Source organism: Acinonyx jubatus, chromosome B3, assembly GCF_027475565.1.
Source record: "Acinonyx jubatus isolate Ajub_Pintada_27869175 chromosome B3, VMU_Ajub_asm_v1.0, whole genome shotgun sequence".
Classification (NCBI taxonomy): Eukaryota; Metazoa; Chordata; class Mammalia; order Carnivora; family Felidae; genus Acinonyx; species Acinonyx jubatus.
In genome coordinates, this window is record NC_069386.1 from 85,984,662 (window position 1) to 86,002,040 (window position 17,379).

The 17,379-nt window shown below is 36.1% G+C and overlaps 1 pseudogene; it reads left to right on the plus strand.

Moving 5' to 3' along the window:
• Window positions 1–17,131, plus strand: part of LOC113601506 (uncharacterized) — an 85,790-nt pseudogene extending 68,659 nt beyond the window's left edge.
• The last annotated feature ends 248 nt before the right edge of the window (window positions 17,132–17,379 follow it).

The following is a 17,379-nucleotide window of genomic DNA, read 5'->3' on the forward strand; positions in this document are numbered from 1 at the left end:
ATTAATTTTCCAATACTGAGAAAAAATAAAATATAAAGAGTGAAATTATACCATATAGTATACCTATTTGGCAAAGGTAATACATAAAAATCAAAACACAACCAGGAAATTATGAACAAAGCTAAGTGTTATAATAAAATAAAATCAATAAAACATAATTGATGTTTACAACATGGATTCCATTTAGGCTTGTATCAGAATTAAGTTGAAACAGTATATACTCTATAAATATTTATTTATTTGACTCTCAGAAACCCTATAAATATCTATAATGAAGGTATATAGAACAGAAAGTGTTAATCCCTAATCTGAAGTTTAAGTTACCACCAGAGAGTGCAATTAGGAAGAATTAAACTGCAACATTACAGAAGTTCCTCAAAAAAATAAAAATAGAACTATCATATGACCCAGCAATTCTACATGTGGGTATTTTCTGAAGAAAATAATAACACTAATTTGAAAAGATATATGCACCCCCATGTTCCCTGTAGTATTATTTACAATAACCAAGATATGGAAGCAACCTAAGTGTCCACTGATGAATGAATGAATGAATGAATCAATGAATGAAATGGTGGTATACCACCATTTCATTCATTCATTCATTCATTCATCAGTGGACACTTAGGTCCACTGTATGGTTCTGTGTGTGTGTGTATATATATATATATATATATATATATATATATATATATATACACACACACACACACACACACACACACACACACACACACATACACATACAGAAAGGAATATCAGTCAGCCATAAAAATAAAAAAGAAATCCTGCCATTTGTGATAACATGAATGGACCTTGGGAGCCTTATGCTAAGTGAAATAAGTCAGACAAAAAAAGAAAAATACCATGTGATCTCACTTATATGTGGAATCTAAAGAAAAAACAAAACAAAACAAAACAAACAAAAAAAAAAAAGTGAGCTCACAGATATAGACCACAGACCAGTGGTGGGGATGGGGAGTGGACAAAACAGGTGAAGGGGGCCAAAAGTTATACATTTTCAGTTATAAAATGAATAAATCATGGGGATGTAAGGTATAGTATGGTGACTATACCTAACAATACCATATTGCATATTTAAAAGTAGCTAGGAGACCGGATCTTAAATGGACTCATCACAAGAAGAAAAACTAATTATGTATGATGATGGATGTTAACTAGACTTCCTGTGTTGATCATTTTACAGTATACACAAATATTAAGTCATTATGTTGTATACTTGAAACTGAAATAATTTTATGTCAATTATACCTGATTTAAAAAAAAAATAAAAGAATCAAACTGAAATGATAAGACGTCATCTCTACCAACAACACCATCCAAGAGACTCTCAATCTCAGATTGACAGTTTCAAGTGCATCCAAAAGCCTAAGTATAAAGGTATAAATTCAAGGAAATGTGACAAAATTGTGATTCTAGCCATTTAACCTTATTAATTATGTGGTGCCTTGCGTGAAGAAAGAATGCGCTATCATAAAAGGACTGAACAGCACATTATAAAAGGGGAAATTAGAGGAACAAAATTCTAACACCATTCAGAGAATACCTTGATTATCAAAGAAGAATGTTCTGTCTCTGTATTGGTTGGAGATCTATAACAAAGAAACATGGGTCAGATTAATGTAACTTCATGTCATTCATCATCAGCCTCATTTACCCAAATCCACTTATTATGGTGCCATCATGAATATAATGAGGTTTCCCAAGTACAGTTATGGCTTCCTCCTGCTAAGAGCTCCAGTGCCTTGGGGACCCTCAGGCTCTGCCTTCTACCCACCATTTTATTTTATTTAATGTTTATTTATTATTTTTGAGAGAGAGATAGAGACAGAGACAGAGTGTGAGAGGAGTATGGCAAAGAGAGAGGGAGACACAGAATCTGAAGCGGGCTTCAAGGCTCCAAGCTGTCAACACAGAGCCCGATGCAGGGCTTGAACTCATGAACTGTGAGATCATGAATGACTTCAGCCTAAGTTGGATGTTTTAACCAAATGAGCCACCCAGGTGCCCCATCTGCCTACCATTTTAAACATACCCTTTGCATTATATATCTCTGCTTTTAATTTCATTCCTTCAAACTATGTTTCTGTCACTCTTCCCAGACCCTCTATAATCATCTTTCCATTCAGTTTTATCTTGAGTTCCATTTTTCTTATTCCTTTTGTCCAAAAAATAACCCATATCTGAATTATCCAAAGTTGTATGATTTCATTACCTAATGATGCCCTTTGATTTGTGTAATATCCCAGCCATTTTTCAGAACTTGATAGATTGTAATGTACTGTCACTTTCAGAACATGTGGAATAATTATCTATAATGATGGCAGTTTTGTCCATCTCCAAATTGTTCTTATATGAGTAGTTCCAGACTAGATAAAATTAATGGAGATACGATTGAAGGAATCAAGGAGTCTCTTAGCATCTACATTGGATTTTGTCATAACAGAAAAGCAAGATAGTATTCAAAGACTATTAAATTGTGTCAAAAGGATACAAGCATCAAACTGAAGAGTCTAGCACTGGTGAAAGGAGAGATAATTTGAACATCCATGATAATAACAACTTCAATATTAAAACATCAAAGCTATTATTATGAATACATAATCCTTAAAAAACCCACTTCTGTCCTTTAGGATGTACTAAGAAACGTGTCATTTTGTAAATGAGTAAAGAATCTAACCTTTTATATATAGACTATACTCAGGATAACCAAGTTGATGAAAGGAGTTTACTCTTTTAGAATTATCCGAGCTAATAAATTAAGAAGGAATGACAAACTTCTGCCTCCAAACATAATAAAGTAAAAAGGATTTGATTTTCCCTTCTAACATAAACAAGCAGATTAACTATATAAAATAGTAATTTTTAGATATTAGACAATAGATAGTGAAGAGTAGTTATCTTTAAGAGTGAAGAAACAAATGAGGTTAGCCCTACCATTGCCTCCAGGTCACTGCCTAATTGTTCAGGTCCTGCAGGGAGGGAGAATCCAGATAAAGCCCTACAGCCTTTATGAGTTGAAGAGATAGTGATCAGAGTCCAGAGAAGCCAAGGCAGTTACAGCTTCTGAGGCACAGTCATAGAGAAAGAAGCTACAGAGAGAGAGAAACTCAGAAATATACAGAGTGATCCAATTCCCTTGAATCTAAACACACACACACACACACACACACACACACGAACATACATACATACATACATACACACATATATATATGAATAAGAAGATGAGGGTGGTAAAAGAACCAATGGAAAGTAACAAACCAAAATTCACTAGGGCCAGGAATTGTTTATATTCCCACCATCCACAGTGGAAAGACCTCACAATACATTGGCATCAGATAAAATTCTCTTGAGGGTATTACATTAACTAGTGAAGTGAAAATAATCCTAGACTAAACACTGCTCTTGACCCATTCTAACCAACTTAAAATCAAGCCAAAGAAAGGCCAAATAGATTACAAATAACTGCATGTCAGAAAAAAAAGTCCAACACTTCCTAAAGGGATGAAATAATGTCTAGGACTCCAGAATGTAAAATTCACAATGTTTAGCATCCAATCAAAAATTATGAGGCAAGCAAAGAAGCAGAAACATCTGAGCAATAACCAGGGGAAAAAAAAATCAACCAACTGAAATAGTCATAAATGACAGAAATGATGGAATTAACTGATAAAAGTCTTAAAACCCTTACTATATATTCTAAATGTTCCAGAAGGTAGAGAGAAACATGCATATTATGGAGACATAAATGTAAGATATAAAATACAGCCAAATAGAAATTTTAGAGATTACAAAAAAATCTCTACAATAAAAACTACAGTGTAAGAGACTGATAATATATTAGATATTGCAGAAGAAAAGACTGGTAAACTTGAAAAGATAGAAATAGGAATTACCCAAAATAAATCACAGAGTACAAACAGACTGGAAATAAAATAACACAGCCAAAATGACATGTGGAGAAACATCAGGCATTCTAAACTTTATCTAATTGTAGTTCTAAAAGGAATAGGGCATCAGAAAAGAATATTTTAAAAAACATTATCTGGAAAATTTCCAAAATTGATTAAAACTATATATCATAGGGAAATAATTGTCCCTGGGTCTCTCACATTCCTACATTACAACCAGAGATGCTATCTTTGTTCTGAATTGTTTTGAAAGATGTTTGCATAGCAAACAACCTTAGAAGATAGACTGTCTCCCTCTAGACAAAAAGGTAGGTTTGCTTACAGTCTTAGAAGGTAGAGATATTACCACTCTCTAGTGCAAAGCAAAGGCATGCTTCCTGCTCATTATAAAGATTTGGGTTACCTAAGCTTAGGGACCTTGTCTATAACACTACTTACTTGAACATTCAGATGTCTCCTGGACTGCATCACATCACCAGTGTGAGAACTGGAACTAAGGAGAATGCTCATACTCTACCTAATACCTGTGCTGTGAATAATAAAGTACTCTTTGGAACTCTACTAGTTTGCAAGTTGGGTAAGGTCTATAAAATAAAGTAAATTTTTAAAGTGCTGAAAGCAAAAAACAAAAAAAGCAAAAAACAACAAAACAAAACAAAAAACAGGAAAAATATCTTTCAAAAGGAAAGACAAAACAAACACTTCCAACAAACAAAAGTTGATGGGTTTCATTGCCAGCAGACATGCACTACAAGAAATATTGACAAAATTATTTAGGCTAAAGGAGAAGAATGCTATTTAGAAATTTAAATCTACAAAAAGAAATACAGAGAATCTGAAATGCTAAGTATGTGAGCAAATATTTTCAAAATTTATTTGTCATTTTTAGTCACCTTAAAAGACAACTGACTCTTAAAAGCAAAGTTAATAACAACGTACTGTGGAGTTTACAGCATATGTAGAAGTAAAATGTAAGACAATAATAGTACGAGAGAGATGAGGGAGTAAATGGAAATATACTCTTGTGAGGTTCTTTATATTGAGGGCATAACAATATTTGAAGGTTGGCTATGCTAAGATAAAGATATACATTGTATACCCTAGATCAACCACAGGAAAAATAAACAAGCAGCATAACTGAGACAATGGTAAAGAAAAAAAGAATCATTTAAAATATTCAGTTCAAATGAGGGCATAAAAAGGGGGGAAATGAACAAAAACCAGATGGGACAAATAAAAAAATTACAAATTGGTAGATATATACTCATTGTATTAATAATTATATTAATTTTAAGTGGCCTGAACACTCTAATCAAAATGCAAAGATTGTCAGATTGCATGAAAATAGAAGTCAACTATATGTTGGTCATAAGAAATATACGTTAGGGGTACCTGGGGGGCTCAGTTGGTTGAGCCTCTGACTCTTGATTTTGGTTCCGGTTACGATCTAAGGGTTGGTGGGATCGAGCCCCAAGTGAGGCTCTCCTTGATGACAGCAGAAGCCTGCTTGGGATTCTCTCTCTCCCTCTCTCTCTGCCCTTCCCCAACTCATATTCATTCTCTCTCTCTCTTTCTCTCTCAAAATAAATAAACAAAACAAAAAGAAATATAAAAAAGTTAAACATAGAAAATTTAAGGCCAAAGTATGAAAAAAGATGTATCAGGAAAACACTAGCATGGTTACATCAATATCAGAAAATTTCAACACAAGAAATATTCCCAACAACAATTATATGTCAACAAATCTGACAACCTAGAAGACATGGATAAATTCCTAGAAACATACAATCTACCAAGACTATCACATAAAGAAATAGAAAATCTGAATAGACTGATTACTAGTCAAGAGATTAAATTGGTAATCAAAAACATCTCAACAAACAGAAAGCCAGGACAAGATGGATTCACTAATGAGTTCTACCAAACATTTAAAGAAAAACTAACACCAATCCTCAAACTTCCCAAAAAACAGAACCAGGAGGAATATTTCCAAACTCATTTTATGCGGTCAGAATTACTCTCATACCTGAGCCAGACAAGGACACCACAAGAGAAGAAAATTTCAGGCCAATATCCCCGATAAACATAATCCAAAAATCTTCACCAGGTAAAAACAAACCCAGGTCCACAATACATTGAAAGAGGAAGTCCTGCTCTGGGACCGGTGCCCCCTCGGCCCAGTGGCTATAGTAGCAGCCCTCCTGGCCACACTGGGTGGGGCCCAGTTTCCAGTGGCTGCACAGAGGCTAGGACTCTGACCTCATGCACTAGAAGGCTGTGCTGATCATGTGGCGAAATGCTGTGCCTAGGGGCATGGGTGGTCGTGAGCAGCGGCAAACTTGCATCTACACCAGCAAGCCCAGGAGGCGGCAGGTCAACTCCACCAAGAGCTCTGCCAAACCAGGCTCCTAGCCGGTGCTGGCAAGGTCATGAGGCTTGGGAGCTGGTGGTCAAGGAGCTGGACCTGGCCAGGCTGCACTCGGTGCATGTTTTCTGTCAGGGGATGCTCCAGGAAGAGCCTCGATTGGACGTCTTAAATCAACAATGCAGGGATCTTCCATTGCTCGTATATGAAGACCAAAGATGAGTTTGAGACACAGTTTGCAGTGAACCATCTGGGGCACTTCCTACTCACAAATCTTCTCCTTGGATTCCTCAAAAGGTCAGCTCCAAGAAGAATTGTGGTAGTTTTTTCCAAACCTTATAAATATGGAGACATCAACTACGAAGACTTGAAATGTCAACAAAACTAAATAAAAACTTTGTTGGGGTGCCTGGGTGGCTGAAGTCAGTTAAGCATCGGTCAGTTTCAGTTTCAGCCCAATCAGGCTCTCTGCCGTGATTGCAAAGCCCATTTGGGACCTCTGTCTCTCTCTCTCTGCCCCTCCCCTCTTTTTTCTCTCTCTCTCTCCCTCTCTCCCAAAAATAAATGAACATTAAAAAAAAAAAAAAAAAAAACACCTTTTCTTACAGTTGGAACAAACTGGCTAACATTTTTTTTTTTTTTTTTTTTTTTTAGCCAGAGAACTAGCCCATGGTTTAGAAGGCACAGATATTACTGTCAACATATTACACCCTGGTATTTCACAGACTAATCTCAGTAGATACATATATATTCCACTGTTGGTCAAAACACTTTTGACTTTGGTGTCATGGGCTTTTTTCAAAACCCCAGTAGAAAGTGCCCAGACTTCAGCTTAATATTTAGCCTCTTCACCTGAGACAGAAGTTGTGTCCAGGAAAGTACTTTGGAAATTGTAAACAGGAAGAATTATTGCCCAAAGCTATGGATGAATCTGTTACAGGAAAACTCTGGGATATCAGTGATGGTTGGCATATTAAAATAGGAGCAAGGAGTGAAAGAGAGCCATTTGTAAAACTGAATGCTCATTATATCTGTAATCAGAAATGGTGTGGCTTGAGTACTTGCTATTTGAAAACACAATTTTGGTTTTATAGTAGTACTGCTGAGAGCTACATAAGTTACTTAAAAGTTATTTTTTGGAGAACATAAAATTTTCAGAAAAGTTTTAAAGATATAATAAGCATAATGGATAGTATAATGAGCAATATAAATGTAATATACTTTATAAATTATAATTGAGCAAGCATGGACTACAAATATTAAAGAATCCAGTGACTTAAAGTAAACATCTTGAGAAGTTTTTCAAATATCTTTTGAGTTTCATGGCAAAAGTGTTAAATATTTTTATTGCGGTGCCAGTTTTTGTGTGAAAATAATATGCCTGTTTTGTGCACAATTCTTACTTAGAATAAATTTAAGAATGCAAACCACCAATAGAGTAAACGCATCCTACACCAAGAAGGATTTGTTCCAGGGATGCAAGGATGGTACAACATTTGAAAATCAACCAATGTGATACACCACATTAACAAAATGAAGGATAAAAATCATGAGGATCTCGTATTGAGGAGGGCACCTTTTGGGATGAGCACTGGGTGTTGTATGGAAACCAATTTGACAATAAATTTCATATATTAAAAAAAATAAAATAAAATAAAATAAAATTTTTAGACCTTAAAAAAAAAATCATGAGGATCTCAACAGATGTGGGAAAAGCATGTGACAAAATTCAAGAGCCATTTATGATAAAAACTCTCAATAAAGTGGGTATAAAGGGAACATACCTCAACATAATAAAGGCCATACATGACAAGTCTACAGCTAAATCATACTCAATGGTGAAAAGCCAAAAGCTTTTCCTATCTGATCAGGAACAAGACAAAAATGCCCACTCTCCCCACTTTTATTCAACATGGTATTGGAAGTCCTAGCCATGGCAATTAAGCAGAAAAAGAAATAAAAGGTACCCAAATTGAAAAGGAAGATGAAAATTGTCACTCTTTGAAGATGGCATGATATTATATATAGAAAAGCCTAAAGACCACCAAAAAAACTGTTAGAACTAATAAATTTCGCAAAGTTTTAGGGTACAAGGTAAAATACAAAAACCCGTTGCATTTCTGTACAATACTAATGGATTGACCTATATGTGAAGCAAATGGGACTTTTCAACATTGCTGGTGAATATGCAAAATGCTACATTCACTTAGAAAAGATCTGTAAGTTTCTTACAAAGTTATACATATGCTAACCATAAAATTCAGGAATCCCACTAATGTGCATTTACATTTACCCAAGAGAAATAAAAACATGTTAATGATAAACACTTCCTTAGGTTTTTTTTAGAACTGATAACCTGTCGCTCCTCTTTCATATTAAAATAGGAAGGGGTTTTTAGACATACATATTTCAGTACTTAAGAAAATGAAATTGGGGCGCCTGGGTGGCTCAGTCGGTTGGGCGTCCGACTTCGGCTCAGGTCCTGATCTTGCGGTCCGTGAGTTCGAGCCCCGCATCAGGCTCTGTGCTGACAGCTCAGAGCCTGGAGCCTGTTTCAGATTCTGTGTCTCCCTCTCTCTCTGACCTTCCCCCATTCATGCTCTGTCTCTCTCTGTCTCAATAATGAATAAACGTTAAAAAAAAAAATGAAAAAAAAAAATAAATTAATTTATGTCTGGAATTTGCTTCAAAATAACCCAGGATGGGTAAAACAAACTCACCCATGGGTTTAATACGGTTTTAATTGGATGAGATGTATATGGGGGTTCATTATAGAATTCTTTCTACCTTTCTATGTGGTTTTTGAAAGAAAAAAAAAGTCCAAGAGAGAAATTCATAAATTACTTCCTCTTTAATTTAGAAACCAAAATAATGCCAATTTAAATGTCCTTGATCTTTGAGTAGCAAGTGCCAAGGATTATAAATGTTAAGGGAGTATTACTATTAGTTTGGAGCAGTTGAATTCCCCTCCTCAACTTCTTGAAATGGGGAGTAGGCTCTGTAAATGTCACTCAGGCTCAAAGATCTGAGAAACTATATTCATTCACCTCTACATTTTATCTTTATTCCAAAATTTTGACAGTCACATTAGTGGAGAACATACTTCTGATGTTAAGGCAAGTATAATTTTTTTGCAGGATAACAACACATTCTCTATGGACTGTCTAATGTAAACTGATTCTAGTCGGCATAACTATTTCATCAGAAAGTAGAAGTACAGGGGCACCTGGGTGGCTCAGTCAGTTAAGCATCTGACTTCGGCTCAGGTCATGATCTTGTGGTTCATGAGTTCAAGCCCGGTGTTGGGCTTTGTGCTGACAGCTCAGAGCTTGGATCCTGCTTCGGATTCTGTGTCTCCCTTTCTCTCTGTTCCTTCCCCACCCGCACACTGTCTCTCTCTCTCTCTCTCTCTCTCTCAAAAATAAAGAATTAAAAAAAATTTTTTTAAGAAAGTAGAAGTCCAGTTTAGCACACTTAAAATTCAAATCGTAAAGACACGAGCTCAAAAGGACCCAGAACTCATGATTATAATTGTACCAAAATAGGCAGGAGCAGCTACAAACATAGGAGTCCATCCAATGCAGTTTTTCATACAACAATGAGTTTCAAATCAGCTGGATTTAGAACACACAATCATTAAGTTGGTGCACTATTCTGTACACAAGTACCAAGAACCCTAGAAGTCGCTTTCAGGAGAATCTCAACTAAAGTTGAAAAAACTCATTTGTAGGTGGCAGCAGACATTTGCTCATGGTCTAAAAGATGAGGATGACATATTGTAGGACCTGTCATACTGAAGAGTCTAGAACAAACTACTCTAAAGGCAGTACTAGTAAATAAAAATTCTTATTACCAATTAATATTTTTAACCAGTGCTCCCAGGACACTTCATTTTAATCATTTTATAGCTAAGCTGTTTAAATTCCACAAAAATTTAGACATAATAACCACTGCTTCCTTTTTTATTGCTTTTTTTAGCCATAGCAGTAACTGGGTTTTTTTTACTGTACTTATTTCGCTTCATATTTTTTAGCTTTTTATTCAATTTCCAGTCAGTTAACTCATAGTATAATATTAGTTTCAGGTGTACAATTTAGTGATTCAATACCTCCAGACAACACCCAGAGCTCATGACAAGTGCACTCCTTGATCCCCATCACCTGTTTAACTCATCTCCCCACTCACATGCCTTCAGATAACCATCAGTTTGTTCTCTATAGTTAAGAGTCTGTTTCTTGGTTTGCCTTTCTCTCTCTTTTTTCCCCTTTGCTCATTTTTTTTGTTTGTTTCTTAAATTCCACATATGAGGGATATCATATGTATTTGCTTTTCTCTTACTTCACTTAGCACAATACTCTCTAGCTCCATCCACGTCACTGCAAATGGCAAGATTTCATTCTTTTGATGGCTGAGTAATATTCCATTGTGTGTGTGTGTGTGTGTGTGTGTGTGTGTGTGTTTGTGTGTGCGCCATATCTTCTTTATCCATTCATCAGCTGATGGACATTTGGACTCTTTCCATTATTTGGCTATTATTGATAATGCCATTATGAACATCAAGATGCATGTATCCCTTTAAATTAGTATTTTTATATCCTTTGGGTAAATACCTAGTGGTACAATTGCTGGATCATGATGTAGTACTATTTTTAATTTTTTGAGGAACCTCTATACTGTTTTCCAGAGTGGCTGCACCACTTTGCATTCCCACCAACAGTGTAAGAGGGTTCCCCTTTCTCCACAACCTCACCAACATCTCTTGTTTCCCGTGTTGCTAATTTTAGCCATTCTGACAGGTGTGAGGTGATATTTCATTGTAGTTTTGATGTGTATGGCCCTGATAATGAGGGATGTTGAGCATCTTTTCAGATGTCTGTTGGACATCTGTATATCTTCTTTGGAAAAATACCTTTTCATATCTCTTCCCATTTTTTACTGGATTATTTGTTTTTGGCTGTTGAGTTTGGTAAGTTCTTTTTAGATTTTGGATACTAACCCTTCATATGTCATTTGCAAATATCTTCTCCTTTCCGTAGTTACCTTTAAGTTTTGTAGCTTATTTCCTTCACTGTGCAGAAGCTTTTTATTTGCTGAAGTCCCAATAGTTTATTTTTTTGTTTCCCTTGCCTCAGGAGACATATCTAATAAGAAGCTACTTCAACTGATGTCAAAGAAGTTAGGATTCTAGGATTTTAATGGTTTTCCTCTAAGATTTTACTGGTTCCCTGTCTCATATTTAGGTCTTTAATTCATTTTGAACTTATTTTTGTGTATGGTATAAGAAAGTGGTCTGGTTTGTTTCCCTGTTGCTTCAAGTTTTCCCAAAGCTGTTTGTTGGAGAGACTCTTTTTTCCCATTGGATATTCTTTCCTGCTGTGTCAAAGATTAGTTGATAATATAGTTGTGTGTCGATTTCTGGGTTTTCTATTCTGTTCCATTGTTCTATGAGTCTGTTTTTTTATGCCAGTACCATACTGTGTTGATGATTACAGCTTTGTAATATAACTTGAGCTCCAGAATTATGATGCCTCCAGCTTTTTTTTTTTCAAGGTTGCTGTGGCTATAAGGGTTTTTTTTTTTCTGATTCCACACAAATTTTAGGATTGCTTGTTCTAGCTCTGTGAAAAATGCTGTTGGTATTTTAATAGGGATTGCATTTAATATATAGATTGTTTTGGGTAGTATAGACATTTTAATAATATTTGTTCTTCCAATCCATGAGCATGAATGTTTTTCCATTTTTTTGTGTGTCATCTTCAGTTTTTTTCATCATTTTATAGTTTTCAAAATACAGGTCTTTCACCTTTTTAGATTTATTCCTGGGTATCTTATGGGTTTGATGTAATTAAATGGGATTGCTTCCTTGATTTTTCTTTCTGCTGCTTCATTATTGGTATATAAAAATGTAACAGATTTCTGTATGTTAGTTTTTTTGAAAATTTACTAAATTCATGCATCAGTTCTACCAATTTTTTGGTGGAGTCTTTCCTTTTTTAAATTGTTTAATGCATGTAAATGCATACAAACCCCATACAAGGCATGGCAGGTACTCTTCTGCAAGTTGGTAGACACTGAAACTTCATTACCTATTTTGTAGACAGTACATTAGACATAAAAGATACCTCAGTAATTATCTCCCTAATGAAGGAGGGGGGGAATGGCACTAGTTGTTTCCCTTAAAAAACTAAAACTAATGTGTACTTTCATGAAATGTATTGCATGATTTGAAATAATAGCCTCTCCTTGGGTAGGACTAAGAGTTTATATTGTCCAAGTACCAACTTGCTAGAAAAATTAAAGGCTGAGGCTCTAAAACAAGGCTAGGACTTAAAAATTGGATAGTCAGTACTTAAAATACAGTATTTCACTACCTAATAAATTCTCAGTTGCGAGGACTGTTTACCCAGTTCATTGATTAATCATGGAGGCCTTCTGTCCCTGTTCTTCTATTTCATTATCCACAAGAATCTTTAATGAACAAAGAAGTAAAAAGAAATGAAACAGTCATCACCAGGTGAAGGTCATAGGTTAATGCTGGAGGATACAGAATTAATGGGGCCTATTAAGGACTAAAAATTTCCTGTCCTTGAATTTGTTACCCATGTTTTCCCTGACCACAATATCATGGACAATTGAGAATTGCTTACGTTAAAAAAAAAAAAAAAAAAAAAAAAAAAAAAAAAAAAAAAAAAAAAAAAGGAAAACTTAACCAAAAATTTATCTGAGCCAACACAGGATACAATATTTTAAAATTATACTCTAATTTTTTTTTAAGAACCAAAACCCCTGACCAGACATTTCTTTTTTTTTTTTTTAATTTACATCCAAATTAGTTAGCATATAATGAAACAATGATTTCAGGAGTAGATTCCTTAATTCCCCTTACCCACTTAGCCCATCCCCCCTCCCACAACCCCTCCAGCAACCCTCAGTTTGTTCTCCATATTTATGAATCTCTTCTGTTTTGTCCCCATCCCTGTTTTTATATTATTTTTGTTTCCCTTCCCTTATGTTCATCTGTTTTGTCTCTTAAAGTCCTCATATGGGTGAAGTCATATATTTGTCTTTCTCTGAAGTCATATGATTTTTGTCTTTCTCTAATTTCACTTAGCATAATACCCTCCAGTTCCATCCACATCATTGCAAATGGCAAGATTTCATTCTTTTTGATTGCCGAGTAATACTCCATTGTATATATATACCATATCTTCTTTATCCATTCATCCATCGATGGACATTTGGGCTCTTTCCATACTTTGGCTATTGTTGATAGTGCTGCTATAAACATGGGGTGGGGGGCATGTGTCCCTTCGAAACAGCACACCTGTATCCCGTGGATAAATGCCTAGCAGTGAAATTGTTGGGTCATAGGGTAGTTCTATTTTTAGTTTTTTGAGGAACCCCCAAACTGTTTTCCAGAGTGGCTGCACCAGCTTGCATTCCCACTGACCAGACATTTCTGCTAATGATAAGCCTTTACTCTCCTGTGATTTTGTTTGTTGCAGAACTCATAACCTGCCATTTCCTTTAGTTAGAAGAAAACAGCTGAGGATGGATGGCAGCATCTACTGTGAGCACCACATTTTCCTCTCCCACCATGGTTGACCACATTCCAGTTAGAAAAGCTCTTTCCAGTCCTATTATGTTCAACAAGCATAATAGGGGTAAGTTTGTTCTTCTGGCAAAACATTCAAGATATATTGTCTTTTACTTTAACCTTGTCCACTGTCTGCCATCCTTAAAGGCAAAACACCTGGACAGCTGCATGTACCCTCTACATTCTGCATCTTATAGGACCTGACCTTTTCTATGCAACTCTTCAGGCTGCCAGATGACCTTTAATATTCAGTAAATTTTCCCTTATTTTGAAAGTTTATGCTGGCTTCTTTTCTGGCACCTTCACTTTGGCATAGCTAATGTAGAAATGTGTACGTTTTGTGTGAATGCCCTTGAAATCCAGCTGGTAAAAATATATATATCAGTTTATAAATAAAACTTCTGCTAGTTTTCATTTTCCTTTGTGTGAAATTTTCTCTAGGAGGAGGTAGTTGAGTCTAGCTGAGTAAAAACCCAAGAACAAAATGTACACAGTTCTCTGTTCTAATGAAAGTATTTTAAATGGGTAATAAGGCATGAGAAGAGAAAAAATATATATAACACAGGTCACTGAACCAAATGATCAAGTAAGGAGTTCTCTCCAAATAGTCAACACCCAGCATGCACTTATGGGGTTGTCAGGCAACGGGGATTTCAGCTTAAACAAGTTTAAATTCGGTGAAACCGTATGAAACTCAAAGCTGTAACAATATCAATTCTACCGTGAAGAAAATTACATTTTTACAAGACTGAAGTTCTTGTTCAGCTAAGTTGTAGTCAATGTCTCGAATTCCTGGTTGCTTTCATAACCTAAAAGATAAATAGGAATTATAACTGAAAAATTTTAAAAGATGTGTACTTTAAACATACTAGATTTGAAATTATGCCTCTGTTGAGTATGCCTTGAATTTACAGATGAATTCATCCTTGATTTCGTGGCCCAGTCTACAACTATACCATCAGTCACAGATTATCTTATCCGATCATTTGGACTGTTACTCTTTTTCTGTATTAGAGAATCCCAATTATCCTTTAAATATTATTTATTTTTTCCAGGATAGCAAAGTGTTAGAGACTGGACATCCTGAAGACTGGTGTAGCACAGACCATTTGTGGCCAACAAGGTAAAAGCCTTTTGAATGTGAATGGCCTATAATTTTCCAGTAACTTTTCACTGACTCAAAGGAACAAAGCAAAATTTCACCAAAATAGTTGACCCAAAGCACGAAGAAATATCTGGGTTTCTGAAATTATTAGCCACAGCACGATCAATAGTTTCTCATCTCGTGTCTTCCCTCTTTTCTTGGGGTCCTAACTAGACTACCATCTATGCTTCCTACTCTAGTATCATCTAAACTTCCATCACTCATTGACATTCCTGTCACTCATTATTACCAATCTCCTAGGAACCCAATTTGGTTTGAGCATTCTCCCTAACCAGACCTTCCAAGCTGTCTCTATCACATCAAATGATATCATATCACATCATATCATATCTGTCATATCAAGTGTATGTGGCATCATTCTCCAGAACAGAGAGAACAAAAAGCCCTAAGTGACTAGAAAACCAATTTAAAAGGCCTCATCTGGGTTGACTCTCTCACTCTGATTGTCCAATTACGAAATAATTCCTGTTCAACTGATATACAGAGTAACCCCTTCCTTTTAAGGAATGCAATAAAAATAATTTCGAGTTCTCACTTTTTGAGCTGCAGAAACTAGGTCCAGAATATCTGAAAGTAAGTCTGGTCATGATTCTAGGCCAGGGATTGGCAGAGTTTCTGTAAAGAATAAGACACTAAATATTTTTTTTTTATTTTTTTTAATGTTTTATTTATTTTTGAGACAGAGAGAGACACAGCATGAATGGGGGAGGGTCAGAGAGAGGGGGAGACACAGAATCTGAAGCAGGCTCCAGGCTCTGAGCTGTCAGCACAGAGCCCGACGCAGGGCTCGAACTCACGGACCACGAGATCAGGACCTGAGCCGAAGTCTGATGCTTAACCGACTGAGCCACCCAGGCGCCCCAAGACAGTAAATATTTTAAGCTATGTGAGTCAAATACAGTGCCCATCAAACTATTCTTTGGGGGTATTATCTGTAATCTTTTAGAAATAGGAAAATCATTCCAAGCTCATGGGCCACACAAAATGGGCCAGTGGCTGTTTATTGGCCCATGGTCCAAAAAAGTTTGCTTACCCTGTTCTAAGCATTGCTCTTCTAATGCTTACCAACTGTTATGGACTGAATTGTGTCCCTCCTATATTGATATGTTGAAGCCCTAATCTCCACTGTGACTGTATTTGGAGATAAGGTCTTTAGGAGGTTATTAAGGATAAGGGTGGGGTCCTAAGTCAAAAGGACTGGTGGCCTTATAAAAAGAGGAAGGCAGTAATCTCTCTCTCTCTCTCTCTCTCTCTCTCTCTCTCTCTCTCTCATTCTCATGCATATACTTTGAGGAAAGACACCATAAGCACACAGCAAGATAAGGTGGCTACATACAAGACAAGAGAAGAGGCTGCAGAGTGAAGACTACCTCACCAAAACCTAGATCTTAGACTTCCCAACCTCTAGAAATGTAAGAAATAAGTTTATGTTGTTTAAGCCACTCAGTCTATGGCATTTTGTTATGGCAGCCCAAGCAGACTGAGACACCTGCTAATCACACTACAAATCAACCACATTCTTCTAGGAAGCTACAACAAGCAAGATTCTTCATTCAGCTTGAATGTGTATCAAGAGATTAAAGAAATAGATTATCGGCTACAGTTATAAAGCAGACAAAATAAGGCCCAAATTTTTCAAGGTCACTTCCTACCTCAGATTCAAAACTTATGCAAAAATCTAATGTTCCATTATCTCTTTAAATAGGCTAGAGAACTCTTTATCATATGTGTATGGGGATGGAAATTAATTACTCAGATCCTCTTTAAAGGGAAGATTTGATGCCCAGTTGCGGGACATGCAGTCAACAGAGTGCGCCCAGGGCCAGCTCCCTCAGGATCGGCCTCAGCTGGGAGAGCTGCTTCTCCCCAGATCACACCCTTCCCAGGGCAACTCACATCCAGAAGCTGAGCAAGGCATGTGTATAAATGTCAGGCCATTTTGCCCCAATGTGAACAATCCTGCTACATCCCCATTGCTTTCACATCTTGAACCCAAACTCCATCTCAAGGTCTGCTTCTGGAGAGTGACAACTTGTGACAAAGACCTAAACTCTATGTATGACAACTGAATTAATTATTCAATATGCTATCCCAAATTAGTGAATATCATTTTTCCAATTGCAAATCAACAAGATAATTTCCAAGTTCACAACTACATGCAATTTTTTATAGGTTATTTCAGTCAACATCTTACATTTTGAATCTTTCTCATAACAAAATTGTTGAAGAATAGTAGAAACTAATTGTGATCTTATTCCTATGTCTTGGGAGATTTCTTGCCCCTTTAAAGTCCTGTTTGAGTTTCAAGTATATGGCA